This window comes from Molothrus aeneus, chromosome 4 (genome assembly GCF_037042795.1).
Source record: "Molothrus aeneus isolate 106 chromosome 4, BPBGC_Maene_1.0, whole genome shotgun sequence".
NCBI lineage: Eukaryota > Metazoa > Chordata > Aves > Passeriformes > Icteridae > Molothrus > Molothrus aeneus.
The window spans coordinates 66884933-66911228 of NC_089649.1; the positions used below are offsets into that span (position 1 = coordinate 66884933).

A 26296-nucleotide genomic window follows, 5' to 3' on the forward strand; every position below is an offset into this window, starting at 1 on the left:
TTCCCCGGAGGGGACGGGATGGATCCCGGCCCGGCTGCGTTCTCCCCGTTCTCTCCCGGGTGCCCCGGGTCCGGTGCGGGGGCCCCGCCGCCCGTCCCGGCGCTGCGCTGCCGCGAACTTGGCGAGCGCGGAGTTGGCGCTGCGGTGCCCCCGGTTGGGAAATCGAGGTTTGCGTGTGCGGAATTGCGGAAAGTAAATGGGAATCGGCTGGGGGGTGTTGCCACATCCCAGAGGAAAAGCCGGGATTCTTCCCATAAGTTATTTCTGCGGATTTGCCAAGTATTCAGTACCTCCCCTTCGGTTAATTGGAAATCGATGTGGTTAGGTGCGGTTATCTGAACATACTTTGGTTTGAGTTTAAAATAACAAATATGAACTTAAATTCCCCATTTTTATCTTGCCTTGTAAATCTCTTATACGTTTCATGGACGAATTTAGCTCTGTTATTTTGCAACATGTCTCCTTTCTTTTTCGTGATCTGTTTTACAATCAGCTGTATTTATTATATTTCTTCTGCATATTTAACGTCTTATGAAAACCACATCCACGTTTTTAAGTTCTGAGTTTCCTGGTAGTTTTCGTGGCAAAAGTTATTTCTGACGGAGATATGTCTTCAAACAGAGAAATCTGCTGACAGATTTTGCAACTTTTTTTCTCTGTGGCATTTTTCTCTGCATAAGGCTGCAGTTAGGACTGGGTTCTGTGATTTTTGTGCCATCTAGTAGTTAGCTGGGAATTTAAATACTCTCTGAGCATCCCCAGCTGGAGATGGTACTGGAAGCTGTAGTATATTTGTACAACCATTTCTGTGATGTGTGAAAAGTGCAGATTTTGGATAGAAATAATTGATTATGGCCATTCAGCAATCAGTGCTTGAATGGTTCTTTCAAATAAAATTGCTACTGAACCTTTAAGGTGCCTTTTATAGAATTTGGGTTAAAATCAATGGTTTTGTCTGTGTAGTTAGTGTGATTTACACCTGCATGTGTGATTAACCCCTTGCTGTGCATTGCAGAGGCAGAAGGATGCTTGTGGGGCCAGCTCTGTTGCTAGGCCTAAAAACTTAATTTTTTTTGTTGCTAGCCTGAAGCTGTGAGAATCAATACAGCTTTTTACATGGAGTGATGGAAGAATTTCAGCCTGGCCCTACCAAAGAGCAGCCCCAGCTCCTCTGAGGTGTGGGAAGTGGCCAGAGGAGCTGCACTGCCCCAGGCTTGTGTGTCCTCACCTCCTGCCCGAGCACCCATGGGTGCACAAACATCCTGACTGTGACAGGGGCATCCTTTTGGGAAAAATGATAATGGATGGGAATGGCACCTGTTGCACCTCTGGTGATTTGTCATCTCCCAGGGAAAATCTGTGCACCTGTAGTTCTTTGATCACCTACCCAAATCGTCTGAAATGAGCGACACCCAGGGAGTTTAACTTGAATTTATCAGTGTGTTATAATGAGGTGATTGTGATTACTTGAGTAGGTGACAAGGTCAGAGAGTTATATATAAATTGTACTTATTAGGATTAAATAAATGCTGTTTACAAGCGATCTGTACTTTTAAAATGAAGCCAGAAACAGTTCAGCTACTGCTGTTTGAAAGTAGAACTACCCATGTGTACATTTTATGGCACTTTGATTTTGTTACATAATGGCATGCATAATTTTCATGCATTATATAAACTTCTTTCAGAACATCCTGAGAAAACAGACAAAATAAGGTCTAGGTCTGTTTGATACCTAGTGAGGCTTTTTTAGCCTAAGTAGCAAATTCTGGTTTCTAATACTGTGTAAACAAACTGCAGCCAGGCTGGCAGGCGTTGCCTGCTTGTGGTGGTAACAGAAATATGAAAGATGATGTGAGCACTGCAGAACTGAATTACCCTCCACGCCTCCTGCCTGTTTTCTCACCCAGGCAGGTGAGGGGGAGCAGATGAAGGCTTTCCTTTCCCTTTGGCACACTACTGGGTTGCTTTTTTGGTACCAGGTAGAGATCTTGTGACCCCATGGAGCTGCAGAAAACCTTGTTGTTTCTTACTCTAGATGTTGCTAAGTGTAGACTTAATATCTAAAGGAGATACATGTTACTAAAAAATGTATTTTCCAAGGATGAACAGATAATAAACTCTTAATAAATTAAAAAAAGGTTAGATTAGAGAAAGTGAAACCCTGTTAGTTGTTTTTTGGGGGTTATATTTTTTCCTAATTGTATGAATTTGCTAAACATAGATTCCTGGAGGTTTGGCACCAATAATATGGATAAGCCATTCATTCATTACAAAGCAGTCTCTGAATTTCTTGTTTTACCTACTTGTGGGTCTGAAACAATCCAAGTTTTAGCAGGTGCTGCCTAGTTGTTTTGTAGCTGGTTTTTGTTTGGTTTTATCCTTTTACTATGACCCTGATGGATGGAGAGAGAACTTTCCCTTGGTGAAATGTGAGGGATTATTGAGTCTTCATGGTGGCAGTTTCTGTCTTATAGCAATGTGACTTATGGTAGCACTTTTCCCTGATAGCAGCAATGTTTATTTCAGAAGTATAATTTTCATATTTAAACACATGCAGCGCTAGATTGGAAAACTTTTAATGACAATTGCATGGCATGTTTGTTTGTAAATGGTTATGTTGAATGACGGGAGAAAAATTAATTTGTACTTTTTAAAGATCTGTGATTTTTATATCTGTTATTTAACAGAGCTGTAATGTTATCACTGAGTGCTGCCAGTTGGGTATAAAGTGCAATGTGTAACATTTACTGGTAGTAGAGTTGCTCTAAGTGGAGAAATAATTTAGCAGTACAAGGAATTTTATAGCCCTCTTGTCACAATTAACTGTTTTGATGAAATATGAATTTACACAACATCTGCCTTCCGGGACCAGCGCTCCCATCGGAGCTCGCTCGCTTCCCACAGCAGCAGCAGCAGCAGCATCCTGTCTGGAGCCTGGTGGCAGGGCAGGATGGGCTGGAGCCTGCCTGCTGGGCAGGAAACCAGGGCAGTGTGGGGCTTCTTCACTGGCTGCATCTCCCTGGGAAGCTTGGGCAGGAAACGCTGCTGCTGGTGCCAGCGCAGCCTTTCGCTTTCGCTTCAGCGGGGGCCTGGCTTGGTAGGTCCCTGACCTGCACTCCCTGTTCATCCTCCTGGTTCCTGGGCTTGTGTGCAGGCAAAAAACTCTGTGTGTGTGGGGCCTGTCAGTGGGGTGTGGTTTGGGGTCTGGCACACAGTATTGGAATTGATTTTGGAAGGAACAGCACTCTCTATCCTGAAACTGTAGATGAGGACTTGCAGTGAGATGGAGCATCCAGCTGACGAAGCAATGCGTTGTCTCCTCGAGAGCCTTCTGCTCTACATCCCTGTAGTGGTCACTCCCTTACCAGAAGGGAAGAGCTGGCATTTTATGTGGTCACTCCTATCAAATCTGTCTCTTCATAGACCACTGTGTCTTTTACTGTTTTATTTTCCTGCACCGTGGGATGGAGGGTGCATTTCGCCACTGCTGGCTAAGCTCAGAAATGGTCATTAATGCCTACGTGCTAAAATTTTTGTGTGCATCCTAGGAAAGGCAAGTTCACAGGAGGGTAGAGTAGCTTCAGGATCACTGATGCACCTGCTTGGTAAGGGCTGGCTTGGTAGGAGACATCAGGATGTGCTTTTGGAAAGATGCAGTTCCTGTCATGGACCAACTTAGGGCACAATGACGAGAAAAACGGCATTGGAAAAATAATTCTGTAGCACTTCTCCCACTTTTCATACATGGCCCATATTGACTAGAAACCATTCCAGGCTGCTGCTATCCCTCAGGAAAGAAAGTGTGCAAATGGAAGGTCTCAGCCTGGCACAGCAGGATGGGTAATATTCAGTACACAGAAATTGTTGTGAAACATTGATCCTAAGTGCTGTTGGCACAACATCCTGCAAATTTTGAGGCACCATATTAAGAACTGAGTACTCAAACTAGAGGTTGTACAACTTGAAAAGTCTGGTGTGTTCTCTTGGGCTGTGTAAGAGATCTCAGTGCTCAATGCTATTTTTGCTGTCATTCAGGGCAAAATAATTGAGGTCACTCATCAAGCAAGCTGTGGTGTTGTGAAGACAGCAGCAGAATGTGCCGTGTGCTACCTTTGCATCCACATTTTAGGAGATGAAGTAAAAATAGTTCCAAGTGTCATATCTTGGTGAAACCATCCAGCAAAACCTCCTTATTCTTGTACAGATATTTAGTTCAGCCTTCTGCTGCTGCTGCTACTGAGTATTTGCTTCTAATTGATCTCTTAATCAATAATTACAAATTATTACAATTGCTTGGTCAGAGTGAAAAATTATGTGTAACAGGTTGCTGTTATAGTGGAGATCAATCATGTTACCTTAGAGCTAGTTTAATGTGGTGAAGGAAAGAGCCCAGACTAGTTAATTATCTCTTCTTTGGGTTATCCTTCTATAAAATGGGGATAATCATCATTATAAAAGGTGCTTTAGGACTCACTAAATATTTTTGAAGCACTTAGAAATCATAGTTAAAAAAATAATTGCCTAGTGAATTGTCTACTTAATAAAATGTAAAAATAAAAGATGTAGAATATATTAGGCTTCATAATAATTTAAATAGATACATGTAGTTTATTTACCTTCTCAATGAGAACTAACAACCATTGAAAGCAAATAGGTCTTTAGGAAAACTATAGTGGCAAAATGAGATTATTTAAATTAAGGTTTCCAGTTCACTAGTTTAAATTACTTTTACATTTATGATTTAGGCTCTGATTTAAATCATACTTTGTACTGTTAGTGTTTAAAATGTATCATCAACATTGAAGCTGTGAACACAAAAGACATTTTTGGCAAGATTTGCGGAATGCAATGTCAATATATTTCTCTGGAATACTAAAAATTTAGAAAACAAAAACTTTCCCTTGACACTTACGACTTTTGATATATGGAAGAAAAAAAAACCTTAAAAAGACAAGCTGCAAATGGTTGTTTTTAGTGAACACACCAATGGGTGGCTGTTCCAATGGCCTGTAAGGGGCCAAGGGCTGAGTGGAGGTACTGCAGGGACATGGCTCTGCGGTCACTGATCTTTTTAGAAGGGAAGGAATATTTATAAAGACTTTCTTGGATAAATAACATCAATCCCTTCATCAAATATGAAAGGACTGGTAGCGCTTGCCGTTGTTTTTGTTGATTAAGAGGAGTACCAAGAAAAATTGTTTTGCATTACCAGCAGAAATACTGCCGAGTGGAAAGGACTTCCTAGAGCTCTTTATTCATTTATTGTTCTGCTGAGCAATTAGAGGAACAAAATGTCTTTACATCTTTCTTACACTTGACAGATTGGCATTTGTTTTTCTCTCTGTTTAAAAAACCCCAACCAACCAACTAGCTGAGATTTTCTTCAGTAAGGAAGGAAGTTTAGACCAGAAGTTTCCAGAATTTGTGACTCTTATTCTTGTGTTAGCACAGCTGAGAATACAAAGGGGAAGGTGTGGGCTGCAGGTGAAAGTTGCAGGTAGCCTTGTAAGCTGTGCAAGGCTGTAAATCCTCAAAAACTACCTCTGGCTCCCAGCACTTTTCCAGGGATCCTGGGGCAGCCAGGGTGAGTGTGGTCCCACGGGTGGGGGAGCCACAGGAGATGCTCAGGTGAGTGCACTGAGAACATGGTGCACCTGCCTCTCTGGCTTGATCTCTTTTGGATGGTCAGAGGGGATGGACTGCTCACTCTTTTCACAGGACCCATGTATGCTGAAGGTTTTTTCAGAATTAAATGCCTGTGAAGTCAGGAGCAGAACTAAGTCCATGCTCTGGGCATGGACTCACTAGCCCTACACTTGCCTTTAGGAAATGTTGTAAACAGGGATCGGATTTGCATTTGTTATGAAATGGTAATTTCAGCTTTAAATAATGATGCTTTAAATTGTGATTTGCATTTGTATCTTTGAGTAGTAAATACCAGATTGCATATGTAGTTTCCTACCTTCCTTTATTTCATTCTTCCTTAGAATATCTTAGAATAGAACAACCTCTGAGTTTGTTACTGTGGCTTACTGGCACCACAATAATTTTGAAATCCAAGTTCAATAATCATATTTCCTACCCTCTCAAAAAAAAAAAAAAAAAGAGGAAAGAAATCCATTATTTGCTGATTTGTTCAAAAATGTTGTTTGGCTTGTTTTGTGTGTACCCACTTAAGTGACCAGAATGTCACTGGAGGCTTTGTTTAAATGTTTTTCTTTATTTTTTTTCCTTCCAATCCCACCCACACATACACCTGTTCATCTAAGTCTTTTGGGCCAGATGTCAGTTTATTTGGTTGGGCTTTATGGATTTTTTTTCCCCTCCTGCTTCATTCAGTTAACTGCTTGCTGTCAGTTCTGGCACATCCCCTTGTTTTCTGTAAGTTGCCCATGGAAAAAAGGCTGGTTTCCAAAGGCAAAGAGGTAATCTGGCTGGGAGTTGGATTAACTGTTGCAGTAGCTCATGATAAACATCTGCTGCAATACTCCCAGATGAGAACATCGCTTTCAAAACTATTTACTGCACATTTTGAACTGTTCACTTTACTTGGAGTTTTATTTTTTCCCCCTCCAATTACTAAATTCTTTTGAAAGGCCATAAATCCATAGAGTCCATCTCGGAGACTGTGTTTATTTTATGATACAGACAAGGAAATGGGGTTGTTGAGTTACTGTTCATGTGCTGGAGCCCCTGAATATTCCAGACTGGAGCACTGAAGTGTGTGCATTCCTTAATAAAATGCAACTGCAGAGCAGGCCCCTGGGAGTGCTGCTGTGTGTGTCCATGCTCTCCCTGTGCTGGAGTCCTCTGCATATTTTCCTTCTGCTCTGAATTTGGCAAGATAAGGCTGGTGGGGAGTGGAGTTTAACTTGGATCTGAAACCCAAGGGTGGGTACGTGGTTGGAAGGGTTTGGCCAACTGGGCTTGAGACTTTGCCATTGAGGAAACCTTCTGCGGTTTGTTTGGAATATTTTTAAAGTTTGTTTCTTTGTTTGATACATTTTTAAAAAAAAAAAATTTTAATTTTAGATTGAATGGTTGAAATCATGACAGTTTGTCCTGCAGCTGGTTTTTGAAGTTAGGGCTGCCAGCAGCCACTTACTGCTGTAGCTGAGGATCAGCAAGCAAACAAAGCAAGCTTTGGTAGGTTTTCTCAAAACATCAGCAACCTTCTCCCCCACCCCACCCAAACCACAAAACCAAACCATTCTTGGTGTCTCTGGGAAAATAACATTGGAAAACAGTATGGAGTACCTCAAACGGTGAGTGTTTTCCAACAAATCGTTTTTCTTTCTTATGTTAATAAGGATGATGCTCTTAACTTAATCATGTTCAAAGTAGTTTCACTCATATTTCTCAGAAGCTGGAAAGTATTTTGTGCTGAATTTCATATCTAAGTGTTTCCTATCACAATCAAAGAAATCATCTGGGTACTTTACATATGTGTTAATCTTTACCAGAATTAACTCTCTTTGCATAACAGTCTAACAAACAGGGACAAGGAAAGGGAATTTCCAATACCAAAGTTACTTGTGGCAAAATACAAGAGTCTGTAACTTTATTTCTTGCTGATTTTCTTAGGTCTGGCAGAACCCATGTTGTTTTAGCAATAAATCTGTAAGAACAGCTGTTCTCATTCAGAGCAAGCACTTACAATTCAAAATCCTGTCTCTGATGGTGATCAGCAGGTATCTAGGGAAGCATAGAAGAACAGTGATAAAGTGATGGAATCTAAGGTGAGGTTTCTTAGTTTGCCAGTTTTATGGTGGCATCAGGATTTTCAGAATCTGCTTTCTAATCATAATGCTGAAATGACAGGTGTGAGACACTTAACAGCCTCAGCTTTCTCTTAAAGACTCTGGTAGTGATAGGATGATAAAAAAGGAAAAAACCCTGAAAAATAATGGATAGTATGTAAAAGAGAGAGAAATAATGGGATAGGCTGGGAAAAGGGGAAAAAGGGACTATAATTACTGCATAGAGTAAAGAAATGGCAAAAAAAGGTGGCTTGTTACCCAAGAGGTGAGACCCTCCTGCAGTGGAGCTTACAATGACCTTGCCCTGGGGGGCTCAGCCATCACCTGGATCACATCATTTGGGCATGGGGGAGAGAAAGGCAAAACTAGGACAGGGAGAAATAGTTGGCCTGAGCCTGGTTCAAGGCAAGAAAGACAGTAGAGGGCAGACAAATTAAGTGTGGGAGAAGAAACACATGGGAAAGGGGAGCATGATGATGGGAGTGTCCAAGAAGCCTGTAGAAACTGAATTATTCTCTGTCTCCAAATATCTGTCCATTCAAATTGATGAATAAGAAATGTTGTCTCTGTAGAAAATTTGTTTTGCAGGTTTGTACTGACACCCTTGGAACATTCCTGTATTTTTCCCAGGCTTCAAGACACCCAGGTTTTATTTTTAGTGCTGTGAACCTGTTCCAGCTTGCTGCAGTCATTACTACTAAGACCATCTAAATAGCAACTCAAAACAGCTATTAAAGCAATGTAAATAATAATAAATTATTTTGGCTCTGTGTGGATTAAAAGGTACACTTAGGATGGACTTGGTTTTGGGTCAGGTTTTTTAATGCTCGAGAGCAAAAGCGTGACAAGCCTTACTTACATCACTGCTGTGCAGAGGTGATGGTGCTGTACTTTAAATAAAAGACACGAGGGCGTTGTGACTGGGATAGTCACTGGAACAGTCACTTAAAATTTTTTTTAAGTGGATTTTTAAGGGAAGCTTTTACAAAGGTGTGTGGAAAACTGTTATTGACTATCTAAAGCAAATTCAAGAATAATATCCAGGAGGTGTTGCAGTGGGCGAGGAGGTGTTAAAGCAAAGTGCTCACCAAAATAAGTCATGCTGCAAGCTAGGATCAAACCTGACAAATCCAGGGTTTATTGTATGTAGCAGGATGAAGGGAAGAGGATGCATTTGAGTACAAAAGGGCAGAACCCATCCTGAATTTAAACACAGTTTGCATAATCCTGTGAGCAAGAAGGGGAGTTGGTACAGCCAGCAAAAGCGGTGCTGGTGGTGCCTTACAGAAGGGACAGCTTCATCTGTGGGTACAGACCAGGAAAAGGAGATTCATCAGCTCATAAACAAGGTGGGTACAAGATTAAATAAAACCCATACTGGTCTTTAATAAGTTGATATTTTCATAATTAATTAAATAATTAAATTAATTAATTAAATTAATAATACTGGTAGTATTGTGTGTCTATGATATTAGAACAGAGTTTCCCATAATTAAGGAAAATAGTCCCTCCCATTCTGATGGAGTTGTTCCTGCACTAAGAGTGTGTTTCATGATTCAGCTTCATTTACCTTTTTAAAAGGATTGTAGGAAATGGATCTTTTCTCAGTTCCCATGAATTGAAAAAGCTTTTCCCAGCCTGGCATTCTCAAATCCAAGGAGTCTGGAGTCTGGGGCTGGTTTTCTCCAATATCTGCTGTGGAAGATGCTTTGATTTGCACCCTGTTACTGTTGTAGCTGTGGACAGGAGAACCACAGGAGTGAATTGTGCTTTCTCTTTTTGCCAGAGAATTTCATCACCTTTTCCATTGATTATCCATGCTCCTGAAGAACCTGAGTATTCATTTGCTTTCTGTTAGCAAATAATTTTAAATGCAACTTCCACAGTTACTACTCTCAGAAGGAAAATAGGAGCTCTAACAAGGCATATATAAAATAAAATTTTCCAAAATCTAATAATCTGGGTTATGCTTGTTGCCCTTACTATGCAGCTTTTAATAAAAGGTTTATAAAGGTAACATGTCAACACTGGCTTTTCCCTCCCATTGCAGCAATGTTTCTTGTGTTTTAGATGCTGTATAACCACCTTTGAATAAACAAACATTCTCCAACATCAGCCTGGATGCATTTTTACAGCACACTCAGGAATTTTTTATGGATAGTTTTGTATTTTCTCTTCTGTTACATACCTCCAGGTGTGCCTACCAAATCCTTTCTAAGCATCCCAATGATTTCATTGGCATGCACAAAGAGATGTCTCCGTTATATACTGAACATAAAAAAGAATTTACTCTTGAATTTCAGCCTTCACTTAAAAATGTTTGGTTTTCCTATATCCTTACAGGATTGAGAGATTCCTCAGAATCAGGGAGGAATTGATGGCACATTTGCACATCAGTTTACAGTGACTTATTTACACTCAGATTTCATTTAACTTGTGTAATTCTGTTGTGGTTTCTTTACAAACAGAAGTAGCCTTACAGTTCTGTTTCACAAATGCCTCATTATGCTGAGCTGTTAATAGTTCTGTTAGTATTGTTAAAGTATTAACAGAAGAATAATAATTGCTCTGCTGTAATTGTATTGAGGCTAAAAAAGCATTCTCATAGAATATTAATGAGAGCCTTTTTCGAGGTATGAATTACTGTTCTTAGGACAGAAAATAAACAAAATAAAAGTACTGTCCTGGAAGAACTTAATAATAAAAATCAACAAGGCTTCAATTTAGTCTTGAACTCCCTTGCTCCTCCTCTCCTGACCCCATTTGTGCTTCCTGTAGGTCCCAGGGATCTGCTCTGCACCATATGTGCTCCTGTACCTCAACATCACAGGGGGCTGGGAGACTTTTAACAATGAATTTTCTTTCTTTTTTCTGTTTATCTCAGGCTTAAATTACTTTAACCTTATTTAGTCTTAAAAACTGTGACTGTGGAGCTAATATTTTATGCAGCATTGAGAGGAACTGGAAGTGCTTTTCATTGCTATGCAAAATGCAGCTGGGGAATAGTGCAGAATTAACGACAGGGAGTTGTGCTCTTGAGAGTGTGAGCAGTAGTTTATTTTCATTTCTGTCATTAAATATCTTATTACCATCTATTTGTTTTTTCTTTCCTCTCCCCTGCAGTGCAAAAAAAAAAAAAAAAGGTGATTACTAGAAGGTAGGAATTGTACAAATGCTGGAAAATACCTTAAATCAGTGACCTTCAGCTGACCTCTGCCACTGCTGGTGTGAGCCCAGCCTGGTATTTCTTTTCATAGCTAAGTTAGTACCTCTGCCATCTTTTTCCTTTTATCAAATCTTACTCAATTTTATATCAGGTTTCTGATTTAAAAGCAAAATCCAAATATAGGAATAATTAAAAGAATGATCTCTTGTAAATCTGAAGAGGGTGTATCAAGACATAATAAAACACAAGTGTTTCCTGGGACTTGCTTGACCATTAAAAATTTGCAGCTTATGTTGCATAATACAATTTTCTGACTGTTTTTGGTAGCAGTTATTTGTAAGTAGGCAAATGAGCTGCCGTTGAAACCCTTGGCTTTTTCCAGACCCATTGACCTGAATGAAAAAGACAGTGCAAACTTTAGCTTATTGTTTGTTTTCTGAGATTTGAAAGGGGCTTCAATTTATATTCTAAAGCATGTAATTTCTTTTTTCAGTCTCATGTACCAGCTCCTTGTCATCCTTCATTCTCCCTCGTCTGACATCAGTTTCTCTCTTGTCCATTTAAAACTGAAACTTGAAAAACTGCAGTTTTATACTTTATATTATTCTTCTACCCCGGAGCTGTTTTTAGTGTCTTTATTGCAAGTAGACAGATGGTGATATTTGGTTTCCTGTCAGTTTTAATGAATATAGATAGGAGTGATAAGAACATTTGCTTCGTTTAGCAAACTTCCTTTTCTGGCTTTTAATTAATGAAGTGCTCGCTGGTGTGCCGCTGCTTTTGTATGTGCCACAGTGAAATCTTTTATACAACTCAACTCGTAGTGTCGGATAATGAAAAAAAAGAGGATGGAAAGAACTTTTTCCTCTCAAGATCCTTTAAAGTTTATTTACCCAGGCTTGGAACACTGCAGACATCAGCCATGGAGCTGCTCGGACGAGCTGCCGTGGCAGCATCCTTTGTTGCTGCATATTTTGGTGATATTTTGTTTTTATACCAAGAACCAAAGGAAGTGGTCTGTGTTTGGTGTTCACTTAACCTTGGGTGAGGTTCAACTCAGCTTTGGAGCAATTTGCTTCTCATGCAATTTCTTAAATAGAATATGGTCCAGAGCAAAAATTTGGTAAAATTAAAAAAAAAAAAAAACCAAAAAAACAACCTTTGCTTTTCAATGTTTTCTTCCCCCTGCAATTTGTCCTGCCTTGGAGAGAACCAAAACATTAATATTTAACATTGACTTTTTTTTTTCCAAATAGTTTGATTTCTGTGTTATCTTAGCACAGGCATTATTTCAGATTCTTGTAAACTATTTTAGAGTCCATTATTTCTAAGATCTTTCTCCAATGTTTAACACTAAGAGGTTTTCCTTTCTTTTTTGTGTATATTGGGGTTTTAATACCGAGGGAGGATCAGTCCTTGTAGGCAAAGTTGTTTAAATAATTTCTGCTTTGCCATAACAGTTTGAGTTCTTTAATGGTAACAGTAACCCTTTCTGTGTGTGTAAAACATTGCAGTGGGTAAAGTCTGAATCCTGGCTGTGGATTTGAAATCTCTGCTTTAGCTTTGTAGCTCTTTAACAGTTCAAGATCTCACTGGATGGAGAGGAGTGGAGTGAAGGACCAGAGGGTGATCTTTGGGAACATTATTTTCTGAAGCATCTGACTTGCAAATTCTGAAGAAACTGGTTTTAAACCTGTTGTGTCTTATTATTCCTCTTTCCTGAGTTAAAAAATGGACTAGATTTTGTACTTTTTTGGGACTTTTGTTTTGCTGTAGCCTTATAAGGGTAGGATTTGGTTCCCTGGTGGCAAATCTGTTCGGGGAAAAAAAAAACTTGGTTTATTTTAGCAAAGCTGTTTTAAAATACTCCAACAAGCCTGGCAGGAGGCAGAAATAGTTGTTATTTTATATTATTTCTTAGGTCTTTCTGAAAACGTCACAAAGTGCAAACCCTGTTCCTATGGAAAGCTCTTCTCCCAGTGAAAGATATCTCCATTTTAAATGAGTTTAAACCAAACAAATTGTTTTCTCTGATGCATTTGGTGAAGGCAAATAATCAGGTATAGTACAGTAATCAGGTGTAGTACATGTATTGCATGGATGGTATCACCTCTGCAAACAAACAATGACTGAGGTTTTGAATGCATCCTTCTTGCCTTCCCAAAGGTCACAAGTAAGGAAACAAACCCATGAAAGGACGTCTCAAGAGCAGCTTATGTTCAAATAAATCCTCACTTTGTGTGCCTGCATTCCCTGTTGGTGGGTTTGCAGTTCTGGTGGCTGTGTTGGTTTGTGCTGGGTGATGAGGAGGGATGTGGGAGCCATTTCAGAGGGGAACAGGGATCTCTGTGGGCAGCTGCAGCTCGGTGCCTTCTGCTTCAGGACCTGGAGCACAGCTCACCTTCTGTAGGAACAACCCAGGCATGCTCATGTGCTCTGGTTTTACCATGAGGGTCCTTTCTTCTGAACCAGAAATTAGCCCTGCTCCAGACAGCAGTGCACAGTACCAGGGCCAGTTTTAATCTATTTTCCATGCAGAAGTAAATGTAAGCAAAAAATGCATGGTGGTGCCTCCTAATGTGCAGGCAAGAACATTTGAACGTTGTTAGTTGCAATATTAAGGTTGTGCTTTCATCTCTTCCTGGTTCCTTGCCATCCTTCAGGAAACAGAACTGCGTGTCTTCTCTCTTGTAATAAAAGAATGCTTTCTGATGCCTCTAAGCTGGTGTTCCTTGCTGTATTTGACATAGGTATTTGTGAATTTTATATGAAATCCACGCTTGAATTAATGGGAAAAATACACACATTTAATTCAGACTTAATAAAACCTTCTCCCTCTGGAAAGAGCCCATAATCTGTATGTGTGGGGTTTATTTTTTCTTTAGCATTTGCTTCTTATTCTCCAAATAATTGTAGTTGCATGTTCTCCTTTTCAATATTTGCCAAAATCTCCAGCAGTTCTTATTCTCTCATATCTCGTTCAGTCATGAGCCAGAAGGAAGGAAAGTCATCTGGAAAAGAAAACCCACAGGGCTTCATTCCCTTCCCACGCCCCATCATTTTCTCTCCACATATTTGAAGATGTGAAGCAATTTAGATCAGCGTTCTCCATCATTCCTTTTTCCTAACCCAGTTCCTCTTCTTGCAGAGAGAAACAAAAGGAAGATACAGAAGAGAAGTTGAAGAAGAAAGGAAAGACAGAGGAAAAAATAGTGGAGAAAATCAGAACAGAGTTGGCTTTTCTGAAAGGAGTTGTCCAGGAAGCAAAATGAGCAGCTTCCCTCCTTTTTTTTTCTGTTTTTAGCCCATCCCAGATACTGCAATTCTGAGATAAGTGGGTCAGGCAAAAGGACATAATTAATAGTGATTTCACAGTTGCTGTGGGTACAGGAGAGCATAGTGGGAAGAATGGATTCAAGGAAATGTTGGCAGGCTCTCAGTGGAAAGCTCCCAGCTGAGCCCCAGGTTGCCATGCCCATCTTGTGCTGTAAGATTTTGGGCTGTGCCAGTCAGGTGTGAGCTGGATCAGAGTGGGAATGGAGCAGATGGATTCTCTACTGGGTGCTCTAGTGGATGAAGTGCAGCATATCTTAAGTACACTGAATTTAGTATGGGACAGGATGCATTTGTGAGAGCAGCTGGAGAAAGGATGGATCAACCCATTGGGAAGCATTGTGGGGAAACAAAGAGCTAAGTACCCTGACCAGGGGGCATAATGGGACATAATTTTTTTTTCTGTCTGATATTCTGAATTTATTACTAAGGAAAATTTCTTGGTTCCCACATGCACCTCCAGTTTCTGTTACCTTGCAGTGCTTTGTTTCCTCTGGTGGGTGATCATGCAGCATCAGCAAAGCTTGTGTGGGATGTGCTGCACATGGTCCAAGGACAGCATTTTGTGCATTTCTGCTGAGAGATTAACTTGGTTTTAACATCTGGAGATAAGGAGAGAGCACATGCAGCAAGTTACAGTTTGAAGGTGCTGCTGCAGAGAAACTTCTTCAAACAGAGGTAGTGGCATTGCTGTCATGGAAGATGGAAGGACAAACCACTTGCGTTGTTCAAATCTGCTTTCTGCAAAGTTTAATTTTATTTGCTTTTCTTTTCCTGATGGAGCCAAGTTCCTATGTCCTGGTCAGGGGATGGTGCCATGGTTTTGGATGCTCCTAAAGCCCTGATGGGTCTTTGTGAATTCTGGTGCCCCATCTGCTCTTGGACAGGTGGAGCCCCTTGGATTAATATTCCCAACAGTCTCTGTGCTTGGATTACACATGCCCAACATCACCTGCTTTTGCTGTCAGCACATCCTGCAAGAAAAGCTTTTCTCTTGAGGAGGAAATGCCTGAACAGGAGCTTTTTACATCCCTATTCAACTCAGCCACTTTGGAAATGTAGTTGTGAGCAGCATGTCCTGGTTGCTCATAAAGATTCTCTTCATCCAGCTGTGGCCTGTCAGGTCCAGCTGTTGGGAGATCACTGACCTGCATCCCTTGCTGGAGATGAGTTGTTGGTGAGGTTGGACACTGTGCTTACAGAATAAAGGCAATGCCTGGGATGGGCTGTCCCTGATGGAGAGGGGGAGTGCAACACCTTGGCAAGATGATCTTATTTCTTTGCCTCCAGAAAGATAGTAAATTCATGCTTTCAGATCTGTACAAGTGCTTGTGGGTGCCAACATACTGCAGAATAGTGGACTGTGTACATCTCATGGTTTCAGCTCTTGAATGCAGAGCATGAAGCAGAAGCATCTGAGGGGTTGGGATTTTATTTTAGATCAAGTCTATGTTTCAGATTTTAGGACATATTTTGGGGTCTGAACTTTATGGTATTGAACCTTTGTCCTTTTCATGAAAATAAAAAGACTCTTCTCTCTGTGGTTATGTCTGTGTTATTTTGGTTAAATCACTTGAGATCTTTATTCACATGATTTGAAATGTTTTGGGATTATTGCTAAAAAAATCAACCCAACTTTCTGAAGGATTTTGAAGGAAAAAAAATAATTTCTCTGAAAGCAGTAGCTCAGTCATCAGCAGGTCTGTTCTGAGAATGAGTGTGTGCAGCCCACACAGAGGCACATTTGATTGTTGGATAGACATCAGTAACTGGTATTTTTCTTCACAAAAGGCCCTTTTGCTTAATACTAAAGAATGTATATAGTCCATTTTTTTCAAAAAGAGCATCTGAAAAACTGCTTTAGAAATGTTAGTTATTATCAAACACAAACTTTGGAACATTTTAATTTTTCTAAATTACGGTATCAGTGCAAAGACAATAAATTGGAACTGAAGGATGCTTTCCAATTTCTCCATGCTTTAGACAAAACATTTGTGCATCTGTATCTTTTTTATGTATGTTGAAAGTGCCATATGGAGAGGTCACTCTGTATTTCAACTGGCAGATGAAATAGGCTAGAAGGAGGAAGCAACTCTAAACCAAAGGGTTTTTCAGCAAAGGAAAAGCCCCAGATTTGCTTTTGTCCCGTGGTGGACATTTATGCTGTTGACTAATAATTATGATTTGTTGTATTCTAACAAAGAGACATCAGTGGGCGATTTTTTGTCAGGGGGAAGAAAGATGACATATGTAGGAATAATGCTTCTATAAAAGGCAGAAAGCTTGAAAGCAAATACAGTGAGCTGGAAAATGGTGATCTGTATCCTTAGTAAACAAAATGTAGGTGAGCAACTGCAATTACATCTTTTACACACAAATGGGGGAAAAAAACCCCTTCAGTTGTGCCTGAATTGCCAAAGCCAAATAAATGCAGGGGCTTAAAGAGAGAGTGGTGAAAAGAATAAGGGAAGAAAATACCAAGTGTTTGGCAAAAGCCTGGTGGAGGAATGTGGTTATCATAAAGGGGAAAAGTGTGGTAGATGACTTCATGGTCTTAAGAAGATGCTGTTCTTTATCAGTTTTGTAACTTGCAGGGTAGAAGCAGCACAACTTAGATCTGTCCAAAAAGGCTCAGGAAGAGTGAGGACAAATTTCTGTTGATGATCTGCTGTGAAGCTGTGGCCTGATGGCATTATCTCCTGAGGGGAAAAATTATAGATGGCTGAAGTCTCCAGGGAGGATGGAGAGCAGTGATGGTTCTGCCTTGGTCTTTAACCATGCATGCTCTGCACTTTTGCAAAATTTAATATTAGTTTTATCATGGAGAAGCTCAGAGCTGTGACCATAAGAGTGATGGAGTTTGCTGAGATCAAGGAACAGGATGGGCAGAGGAAAGAGCAGGATCTGAACCTGGGTGGATGCTAGAAGAGGAGGGCTCATTTCTGGGAAGGAAAGGCATGCCAGAAAATAGAGCTAGGAAGTGATAGCCTTGGGAAGGTCAGAGCTGGAAAAAACCAGAGTGGTTAAAACTGGGAAGGACACGAGTTTAAGGGTGATGAGACTGTTCTGGATGCATTGGGTGAGTAGGAGTTGAGCACTGACCACAGTTTGCCATGCAGAGGTGGTGAAAACTGGAATATAGGGCTGGAAATGGAAGTATTTTCTTCCTTAGAAAGGATTTCTCCTTCATGTTTTTAGACCTCTCGTGGATTCTTGGTTTGAGAATAATTGTGGTTATTTTCTTGTTCTTTTTCTCCCTCTTGTTCCGGCCAAAAATAGAATTTTATGTAACAATCAAAGACACAAAGTTTATTTCTTGAAGGAGATGTTTAATGCTAACACGTCAGGACAGTGTTTTGGTTTTGTTTCTGTTCCATTCCTCCAACCAGGAGAAATCACATGAAATTTATCATTAAATCAGAGGCACAAAAGGTTTTCTCAGCAGAGCATGGTGTCAGTACTTTGACTTAGAAAGGAGTTGTGCAATTCCATGCTGTATTTTTCCTCTTGCAATCCACTTGTCACAGTATGTTGTTCCCATTATGAGCTCATGCTTCAGGAAATTGTGCCACTTTTTTTTTATTTTAATTTTTTTTTTATCACAGGATTTTCAAAAGGAGTATATCTGCTCCCTGTAGTTTCAAAGCAGAGAAAGAAACTTCCTAGGGCATGTTCTAGCCTTTCTATTTCTGTAACAAAGATCTGCAACTTGGTGGTAGAAGACAAATGATTCATTTTGTCAGGAAAATACCACTTTTCTAAGTGGTTGTCAGGGCATGTCTGAAGCAAACACAGAAAGATTAAAAGCAATCATCTTATGTAAACGTTCAGCAGGACTCCGGGAAGCAGATAAGGAATCAACAGTCAAGAAACTTTGGATGGGTTGCAATAAATATATTGTCCTATATATTTCCATAGTGCTGTGGGCTTGTAAATTGTGGGGCCAATTGCAAGGGAATACCGAATGTTGTTTTATATGGGATTTGGATACCAATAAACAGATTTCTGCCAGGGTTTCATTGCTTAAAGAAGTGTTGAGTAAATGTAATGTAATTTTTTTAAGCAAACCAGGTTGCAGTGAGAGGAAATATTACTTAAAACTCCAAGTGATTTCAGGAGTAGTGGAATTGCCATGGAAAGTCACTCAAGATTTATCAGCAATATATTTTGATGAATAAAATATGTGTGTTGCTTTATACTTTCATCATGAATCAGGAAAACCCCTGCAAGAGGCACAGGAAGAGCAACTGTATTTTACATCTTGTCCATTGTTCCCCTTTTAATTTGGCTCTGTGCCCTTCTAGTAAAAAATTGTGTTTCTATAAATTCACATTATATACATTTGCATCATATTTATATATATGTAAATTATATCAATATATCAAATGCTCTTGGAATTATTAATTCTTCATGCCAAGATGTGTCCATGATAAGCTGTAGACAGTTTTTCAGAGATCTATTAGAAATACTTTCATGAGCCTTTTCCCCTCAGTTTTGGTGCTTTTCCAGAAAGAAGCTATTGCCTCTTTTATTCATAATTTAGTGTGATTATCTGTCATTGTCCCAAAAGGATTCTGACAGAAGGTTGTCCTCATATGAAAAGCTTTTCAGCTGGCAGTGGCAGGAGGCTCCTGCTGGTCCCTCAGGCTGCAGGAGGGGAGCAGGGCACTGAATTCCCACGTGCTCACAGTCTGATGGGAGCCTTTGAACCAGGACTGCCTTGGATGTAGGTCCACTCTTTGGAAATTACTGCTTGAATTTGGAAACTCTGCCTTTTCCACCTGGCCCAGAGCTAACCCTTCGTGCTCATCCACCAGCTTCAGCATTGCTGGTCCCCTGGTCCCTTAGAAAATGTGAATTTTGAGTTTCATTTCAATGGTACACTAGTTAAGAGAAAAGGGAAACTGATACAGGCTGGTACAATTCTGCCTTTTTTAACACTAGGGATGCACAGCTCAGGATGAGCACTGTTAAGTCAACACACTTTTTTTGTTAGCTTTTTCACAGCACTGGTTTATTTTTGAGATGAAGATGTCAAGCCCTGTGGAGGAATTCAGCATTTTTTGCCCAACTCCTCATTTTGTTTTAGGTCTGTTTGCAAATCTGTTTTTGTCTTGATCCAACCACATCTCATGGTGGCCTATCAGGAGTTTGTCACTTTCTTCGTCCTGTTTAATGCCAGCACTCTTTGACTGCTTCAAGGAACCCACACTGCTTTATTTAGTCATTGTGAATGGCTTTGTTTCTCTTGACTGTTTTCATCACTAGCTGTTAATAAATCTTGACCTCAACTTGGGTTTGGTCTTCTAGTTACTTGTGTTGCAGCATCATTCCATCACTGGTGCTACTGCAGCTTCACAGCATTCCCTGAACTTCTTGACCAGTACATCTATTTCCCAAATCATCAGGAAGTAGTATTGTACAAATTGCATTTTGGAGCCCTGTTTTGAGAAGGAGGTTGGGTTGGACTGGATGATCTTGTTCTCCTTTCCTGTTGCAAGATTTTATGCTGAGGTTTTCTCTTAATCCTTTGTTGGCTGTTTCTCCTTCCCAGGTTATTGCTGTTCCACTGGTTATCCTTGGTGGTGTGAGGATCCAAAGCCACTCTTGGTATTCAGCACTGACAATTAGTTTTGTAGACTGGCATTTGTTTATTAATCACTCTTAATGTTTACTCTGCCCTGTTACCAACCAGAGATCTTCTCTGGTTATTTATCACAGATTTCACTGAAACCAAGGTTCACCAGGGAGGTTCCTCTGCCCAGGCTCTGCAGCTCTGATCCTGCATTTCCTCAGCCCTGTGCCTTTATTCAATGAGATCCTTATGGCACCTACATCAGAGGCTGAAGGTTTTTTCTTGGGTGATCACAGGTGAACCTTGTCAGGTTTCTCTTCTCCTTGGTGCTGTCAGTCCCAAGCATCCCAGCTCTTCACTTCCACTGCTCTCAGAGTTGGACTTGGTGTTTTTCATGCATTGCACCAGTCCCAAATCATGCTTTGATTTCTTTGATCTGGCTGCAGCATTTTATCAGAGAGATGGAATTTAAATTTCAAATTTACACTTGTTTATAGAGTGTGTCTTGATAAATGTGCTTTTAGTTAGGTAAATCACTGTTCATTGAAAAGCTGTAATGCAGGAAATCTGCAAAGATGTTGATGAGTGTTGCACTACAAGGTGAAAATGTGACTTTTAATAGGGGTGGAGGTCCCTGCAGTGATTGGAAAGCACTGTGTTGTCTACCCAGTGTTAGAATGGGGATGGAGGGAAGAATGGCTGCTGGGGGTTTGTTAAGAACTGAGCTGGCTATTCCTCATTTCCAAAATTGGTTCCTCAATTTTGGTGGCAGAAGATGCTGTCCCATCATTTAGAGCAGTCTGGGGGCAGAGGATTTGCCTCTCAGGTGGGGAAATGGGGAGGTAAATGGGTAAAGCACATCAGGGCTTAACAGACTGCTGAGGGGAAGGTAATTCCTTCCCTTAATTTTATAAATCTGTTTTATTCTTAAAAATATTATAAGCTGACTTTGGCATCTGTTAGAATTTAGAAATAAATGCAAATGAAGAGACAGCTGCTGACAATGTCAGATTGTTGTGTATGTCTGTTTTAGTAATATGTATAGCAAACCAGAATCTTGTGTATTTTTATTCATATTTATTCCTAAAAATTGGATAATTGCTTGCTCTTACTTTCTTAGAAATTCTGTTTTGCTCAGTGAATCACTCTTTAGATTACATACAGTTTGAGTGGCTTTACTTGATAGTAAATGTAATGTCAGGGCAGTAATGCCTCCCAAGGACAGCAATAAAGCTGTGTTTAAGCAGTTACCTTATTTTTGTGGATGCTTGTTTTCAGGGAGATGGAGAAATCTGTATTTGTCTTTTTCACAAAGGAAATGGAAAATATTTTAATGGTAAATTTTAAAGGAAGATACTTTAAAAAAAATAATTCAAGAAATTGTAGATCCTTTTACTTTTGTTGGGTGTTGTAAGCTTGACCTAGTTTTGAATATCATTGTTGTTTCAAAGAAGAAAAAAAACCAAACCAGGAAAAAACAAAAACAAAAATGAAAAAAACAAAAAAAACCCAAAACAAAACAAAACAAACAAAAAACCAACCAAACAAAAAACACCCCAAAAGTGAAAAAAGGAAAAAAACCTTCCTATTGAGAATTTAATTCTGGAGATATTCCAGCATCGGCTACTATTTCACATACATATTTAATAGTTTTAATTCATATTGAGGGCAAAAAGAGCATTGTTGTAAGGGTACACATGACTTAGATTAAATATGCTCTTTAAATGGAGCACTCTAAAGGGTATGAAAGTGTTTAAAGTTTATTTTTACTCTTACTTGTTACTAAAGCTGGTTGAGAGAGCTGAAAAAGTCTCATTTGCAACTGTTTTTCCTTGCTATTGCCAAATATTGTCATTCCCCCTCTTCCTCCCCTTGCCTGCAGGTTTTGAAGGGAACCAAAATTAACATGCCTGTCCTTATTAATTATGCTTTCTATTTACACAGTGCAATATAGTGACAAAATGAGTTTCTTATTGTACCAATATCTTTCTGTCACCACAGCTCTGGGAATATTCTTGTTTCTTTCTCTACTTCCATGGAGTCAAACCCATTAAAAAAAAAAATTAATTAGTAAGGTGGAATCTGAGAAATAAAGACATGAAAATGTCTTTTTTGAAAATATAATTTTTTGAAGATGAGGAATCTTGCTCCTGTTTGCAGTGACAAGAATGTGAGTGGTGCATCAGGGGATTTACTGATTGAGGTGGATGATCTTAAAATGATATTATTACTGCAGCTCAAGGCACCTGGTTTCAGTGGTGCCCAGTTTAACTCTGAGGTTTAGCTTCAAAAGGTTGTGAGTAATTTTTTTGTGTGGTGTAAATTACTTTCTTCTGATTACAACTTCTTTTTGCCCTTACTAATAGTTTGCCATGTTTAAAAAAAACCCAACAGTATGGGTTGAAATTGTAGAAAATTAAGTTGTCTGCACAGATTTATAGTATATAAATTGTCAAACTGCAGGATCTTTTTATGGGATTATTTTTAATGAGGGTAATAGTGTTGATTTAACAATTTAGGTTTCTCTATAACATTTGACTTGATATCATACAACATATTAAGTGGAAAACTAGAATGATTCAAAATGAACACTTTAAAGATGAAGTGGATTAAAAATGGGCAGTTTGTACCAGAGTCCTGAAGAGAGTTTTTTCTCTTAATCCTTGCTGACATTTTTATCTATGATGTGGAAAAAAGCCTGTAAAGACATCATTGATGTTTGTTGTTGAGTCAAAGATGGAGATGAGTGAAGACAGGAAGTCACAGGTAACTCTGGATCACCTGGTTTATGGGGTTATTTTAATATATGATTTAATAAATTGGAGGATGAAGGCAGATGCACAAAAGCAAAAGCTGCATGTCATACTTGCAGTGGTTGAATCAACTCTGGATGAGCATGGACTTGCAGAGCTGCCATTGCAGAGCCATGGCCAAAATGAGGGATCACTCCCATTTCAGGCCCAGGGAATTGAGAGCTGGGTCCTTCCACCAGGTGGGGAAAGTTTTGGAAAAGATGCACAAGGGTGATTTAAAGGCCATGTCATTTGAGACAGAAGAGAGATACTTGTCTAATCCAAGATGAAAACAAAAAATCGTCCAAGATATGGTAATTTAGACAAATGCAAGCTAGATATGAGGTGATACTGTTTAACCCCAAGAGTAATCCCTCAGTTTATCAGTGCTGAGGGGTGTGGAGAGGATGACTAACATAGCCTGGAGAAAATGGGATGAGTGTGCAGGAGTTTGGGGATGGAACCATATGATTTTTAGCAGTAGAAAGTAAAGGTCCTGTCACCTGCAGCTCCCTGCACAGGAGCTCTCAGTGGAGGAGCATCATCCAGTGGGTTCTGTGTGGGAAGGAGTGAAAATGCTTTGAGCTGAAGTGTATGTTGTAAATAAGAAACAAGAAAGATGAAAAAGAGTGAGTGAGCTGTGCAGTTGCAAGCAGGAGAAAAGGGCTGCAGGGAGATTTTCTGTCATTTTCAGACTTTTTTTGAAGGACAACCTTAGTGGCTTAAGAAAGAAGAAGCAAGCGAAAGCCTACAAAAATCACCTGCATTTTAAATACTGCCAATTCCTAGATGTGAGGATAAAACCCTACTGAGTTTCAGAATTTAACAATTTTAAAAAGTGAGCAGCCAAGGCATTTATCTTGTTGCTGTTGCCTGCTGTACCTAACTTTGGGAAGCTTTGTGATTTTTCCCCAAAAATCTTTAATATTCAGAAATCCCATGTAGTTTGGCTGGTCTTTTGCACTGAATTGCAGCAGCTGCACACAACCTACTGTGCCAGTGCTGGGAGTACTTAATTGTGGAAAGCTACTGAATTCAGCTGCCCAGACATTGGGGTAAGGAAATCTTCATTAGAGCATCTTCAAATGTGCAGAGTTAAGAAAACACAATGGGAACAGATGAGCAGGATTCCCACAGCTGGGCCCTCCCCAGGGTCCACAGCAGCATGGGTGGTTTGGCATGTAAGTGAGATTATTGTTTTTATTATTGCTTTAAAGTTGATATTAAATCAAAGATTGTACAGGGGCTTCTGCCAACCAAAACAAAAACATTTATAATCCAAGTGGGGCCCTTCAGGGGTGCATCAGAAATGAAAGTTTTCAAAATTATTCAAGTATACATGAAACAGCTGGAACTGCTTTGGGTAATGTTCTTGGTGTTTTGAGGTAATGCTATGAAAATCAAATATGTTTATTAGTTTCATAAGCTTTGTGCAAGAGTTTCACTTGGACCACTCAATAAGCAATTTACATTTGGAGATCTGTCCTTTCGTAAATGATATCTCACAGTTTTAATTTCTGTGATGTCTATCACTGTAACCAAGTCTGAAATTAGAGATGGAATCTTCTCCTGAAAATTAAACCCCAATTAATTTCAATTGGAAGGAAACAAGTATTCAGACAACTGTATTTGGAGAATGAAGTGTTTATTATTGTTTGAAAGCTTGGGGATATCCTGCTTGAAAGAAGTCGGGAGTTCACTGGCACCCACCCACTTTCCATTCCCTCCTTCACACTGGGGAGTTTGGTTTTGTTTTTTTTTTTTAATGCAGTATTAAAAAGGGATTTTTGCAAAGCAGAAGTGGTCCTCAGCATTTGTGTTTATTAAATGAGTAGTGATACCACAAACAGTGTGAGCATTGCAGGTAGGTGTAACCTCTGGTCTTTTGCAGAGAAGAAACAGGCTGGATTTCATTAGGCCTTGCTTCAAACAGCTCTCTATCTAATTAGGAAAATAAAACCCCAAAGTAGATACACCAGAAAATCAGCATAAAGATTTTCAGTGGAAGGGCTATAAAGTTTGGAGTTAACATTTTAACATCCTGATCAGGACCCAGCATTCACTGCAAGTCTCTACAGCACAGGCAAAGATCATTTTTCACGTTGTGGAAGCAAATGCCATCCATCCATTTCCTGAAAGCACCTTTTGTAGGTACATTTTAAATAATTGGAAAGCAAGAAACACAGTTTTTCTCTTTTTATGGGTTTCCTAAAATACCTCTGGTGAGCTATTTCTTGTTGTCTTGAGGGAGGAGGCAGCGCAGGGGTTGCCATGGCGATGCGATTTCGGTTCCATCACCAGTCAATACAGCAGCGCTGTGCTGCACGCTTGGCCCATCTGTTCCCCTCGGTGGAGACCCCATTCAGCTGGAGGTTTCTTTTGTATTCACAAAGTGGGCTAATAAGTGACCTTTTATTATGGGTGGAATCCCTACGTGGGTGGAAAATAACTTCTTTCAGATGTGGATGCTCTCTTTGTAAACGGGGAGGAAAACAGGCTTATTTTAAAATTCAAAATTAAATTACCAACAGCTTTTCTGATAGAATATTTTTTTCAGGACTAATCTGCAGGTCCAGTTCAGAATTGCAAAATGCCCATTTGACCCAGTGCTTGAATGAGCAAATATGTTCTGTATCACAGCACTGGTTTCACTGCCTTGCTTTTAACTAATGCTGTTTTGAAGAATGTCAGGTCATGAGGTTGGGGTTTATTTTAATTTTTTTTTCTTGCTGGTGGTGCTTGTAACTGAAAACCAAAAAAAAAAAAAAAAAGGGAATAAGGTTTTTCCCACCAATTAAAATCCCAACAGTAGCACCATTCATCGTTCCTGCTGTTCCCTGAGGCTTTAGCTGGGGAAGGTGAGCTGGAGAAGGGGATGGAGGCATTTGGGACGCTCAGCCCTCCCTGGCTGGAGGGAAAATCAATCAGGGCTTGCCGGGGTTGTGTAACCCTGACCCCGTGTACATCCCAGTTATTGCCTTTTGGGGAAAGCCTTGTTTTCCTCTCTGCTAAAATGTCCCGTGCTCCTTGCCTAATTTCCCAGAAAGGGAACCAATGCACAGTGGGGTTTTTTTTTCCTCTCTGCATTTGATACCATCATATGGTAAATATTAAGTTTCTTTGTTTTTCTGCTTCAGAAAAAAAAGTGCTTTATTTTCTTAAACTTAGATTAGTTAGAGTCTGCTAAGTAGTGGCGCCATGGCAGATATCCTCCAAACAACTGGCAAAGTTTGGATCAAAGAAAATCTGAATTCAGGCAGACCTTAAAAACATTACATGTAAAATACAGAAGAGGTGATAAAATACAGAAGAGGTTTTTTAAAAACCATTCAGCTTGATGCCAGTGAAGGAAGAAACCAAAATTTCCCTGACATTTCTCAATTTTTCAGTGTCTTGCCTCTTTGTTTAATGGCTGAAGAGGAGACTGAACCTGAGTTCCTTGGATTGCAGCACTGAGGAGAGCAAGCCCTGTCTTCTGTAGGCTTGGGTTTGGACCACAGTGGCACCTTCCCAGCAGAGGATGAACTGGCTGCTCCTGTCAGTGTTTCTTATTTTTTTGAATAACGATAATAACAAAAATAACATCCTGTCAGTGTGATCTGTAGGGTTCACATGTCACAGAACTTGCTCTTCCATCCGGGTGCAGATCCCTGTGAGGTCAATGGGGTGG

General features: G+C 39.9%; 1 protein-coding gene across 3 annotated transcripts in view; it reads left to right on the plus strand.

Annotated features, from left to right (window-relative positions):
* Window positions 1–26296, plus strand: part of CTBP1 (C-terminal binding protein 1) — a 234128-nt gene that overhangs the window by 83734 nt on the left and 124098 nt on the right. The gene's annotated exons all lie outside the window — the stretch shown is intronic.